Below are 2965 nucleotides of genomic sequence, written 5' to 3' on the forward strand. Positions count from 1 at the left end.
GCAACGTCTTTTTCCCCTGCTGCTCATTTCTTTGTGATGGCTGCAGTACACACTCCTCTTGACGGTTACAGCTGAGGAAGTAGATGGTTAGGTCTCAGCATGTACCACCCAGAAACTAAAATAGAACCACAGTAGGGGGAGAGAATCAAAGAAGGCTTCTAGGAGGAGGTGACCTCCTAGCGGACAAGTAGATTTCAGCAGACAGAATAATGGGCATTGCAGACAGGAAAAATAACATGCCCAAAGACCTGCGGGCATGCCTGCCAGTATCTGTACACATCATAACTCAGTTGGGAGTGACAGGAGACCCAATTCAAAATTGGCTTGAGCAAAAAAATATCTTGGCACACACAACGATGAGGCCCCGCTGGCACAGCTCCCCCAGGCTGTCTGTCTTCCGATGCTGCTTTCCCCAGTGGTGGCTTCACTCTGACTCCAGGCTCCTGTTCCTTCAGCGTCACACACCCAAGTGAATGGGCACCTCCTAACAGCTCCAGCCGAAGGCCTAGGATTGGGTTGGATTTTTAGAGATGGGGTCTTGCACTGTTGCCCAGGCTGACCTGGAACTCTGCGGAGCTCAAGAGATCCTCCCACCTCAGCCTAAATCCTAGGATTTGCCCTCATTGGCTCAGCTGGTGCTTTGCCCAGCCTCAAACCAAACTTGATCATCTACAATGGGTGTCTGCAGACTTTCTCTGTAAAGGGCCAGAGTGGATCTATTAGCGTTTACAGGCTATACATAAAGGTCTCTCTGGCATCTTCTTTGACTTTTTTTTTTTTCCTACAATGTGTTTTGTTTTTGTTTTGTTTTGTTTTGTATTTTGAGACAGGGTCTTACTCTGGTAGCCCAGGCTGGAGTGCAGTGGTATGATCTCAGCTCCCTGCAGCCTCAACCTCTCAGGCTCAGGTGATTCTCCCACCTCAGCCTCCCAAGTAATCTGGGATTACAGGCACACACCCCCATGCCCAGCTAATTTTTTGTGGTTTTAGTAAAGACATGGTTTTGCTGTATTGCGAAATAGGCTGGTCTCAAACTCCTGGACTCAAGCAATCAGCCCGCCTCAGCCTCCCAGAGTGCTGGGATTACAGGTGTGAACCACCTTGCCGGGCCACAATCTTTTAAAAAACAGAAAAATTCTTAGCTCAAGGGCCTCACAAAAAATAAGCCAGTGGCCTTTGTTTTTTTGTTCATTGGTGGTTTTTTGTTTTTGCTTTGCCCTCTGACCTTAGTTTGCCAACCCCTGAACTGCAGCATTCTCAGGGACAGGTCTGGAGACACCCACACCATATGGAGAAAGAGTTGAGGTGGAGTGGTTTCCCCTAAAAGAAAGCACTGTATTTGGTTACCAGGAAGAGAGATGCCGGGATTGGGGAGGGCATATGTGACAGGCACTCACCACCCTGTATTTGTGGCCTGTGACACGTGTGGTGTGGCAGTCTGGGAGAGTGGGTGTAAGGAGGTTGTGGGCACTGAGGCCACATTTATGGAAGGCCTTGAATGCCAATCTGAGCATCCCGGCCTTAAGGGATCAAGAAGTGGCCTTGGAAGGTTCTTGAACAGGTGAGTAATGTATTGAAAGCAGGATGTTAGGAATATTCATCTCGTGGCAGCATACGGGAGACATTGGAAGGGAGAGAGACTGGCAATGAAATTGTATTTCTGAAAGTCCCAGGACGAGAAAATGTACCTCTTCCATCAACCCCAAACTGTTTGACATGCCGTGGTTCATGGGCAACTTGAGGCACATAAATATGTGCTTTAAAGTTTAAAAGTAAGAAGTCAGATGAATGGAACCTCTGATGAGGCTTCCTCCGGCTGGTTCCGGAGATTTGAGGAGCCCTAGAAATGATTTTCCGCAACTCCAGCTGTGATGAGCAATGCAGGGTCCCTCTCCTTTTGTGTGGCTTACCCAGTCCTGTGCGTTGGGCTTGATTGGAAGCCAGGTGCCCGTATTGCCTTTCCTCCAGAGTAAGGAATAGAGGCCAAATTTCAGAAAATAATTCTGAGTGATGGTGGACTCTGTGGAAGCGTTGATTGCTTTATAAATGGCATTCTCCTCTCTGCGCTCCCCCATCTCCCCCCCAGTCTCCCCTCCTCCACCACTGAAGTTTGGAGGCTGCGGCTTTTCAAATTACGCTTGAAAAGCAGCCTGATTTCCCACAGGAATCATCTCCTAGATTAGGAGCTGTTCTACCTTTTCCGACAGTTTTACCCAGAGTACAAAGCCAGTCTGCAAAGGACGAGGAGGGAGCAGTGCCCTCCTCGCTTCAAAGCTTTCAGCACCAGCCGTTTATGAAAATGTCTGTCTCGCCGCGGCCCTATCCCGGCATCTGGGGCTGCCTGCTTTTGCAGCAGGAAAGAGTTAAAAAACTGATGAATGGCTGCCTCCGCCACCCACTTCCGTTTCCCCTCCTTATATAATTTGCCATTCTTTTTGCACAACAGCTCCTGGGTCTCAACCTGCTCTCTCAATCAGTACCCTCACGTCCTCAGCTTCCTCCCACACAGGCGGGCTCAGAAGTAAGGGAAGCACCTTTCAGAATCTCTGAGGCTGTTTCCAAGGGAAAAGATGGGCGGGGGGAGGCAGGGAGAAGTAGTGGAGAAGAGTCAGAAGTTCCTTCATGAAATAAAACATGTTGCGTTCCCCAGGCGTAGGTGTGGGGGAGGAATAGGCCTCGGCGCACCCCACCTCTTGTTAGCCCATCTTCTCATTGTCTCATGGACCCCACAGGGTGCAGTCACGTGTTTCACCCCAGACCCTGCCCCAGTTCCCTGGAGGGAATCGAACTGTGCCACAGCTCACGAGTGACCTTGGGCATGCTCTTCCCCTCCCTATGCCTCAGCCTCCCCAATCTACTAGGTAAAGAGTTTGAACCAATCAGTCTCCAAGCATTGTTCCACCTCCTCAGCATCTATAATTTGATAATGTAATGTTGGCAAGTATATGGGGAGACAGGCATGTAC

This window comes from Chlorocebus sabaeus, chromosome 2, assembly GCF_047675955.1.
Source record: "Chlorocebus sabaeus isolate Y175 chromosome 2, mChlSab1.0.hap1, whole genome shotgun sequence".
Taxonomy (NCBI): Eukaryota; Metazoa; Chordata; class Mammalia; order Primates; family Cercopithecidae; genus Chlorocebus; species Chlorocebus sabaeus.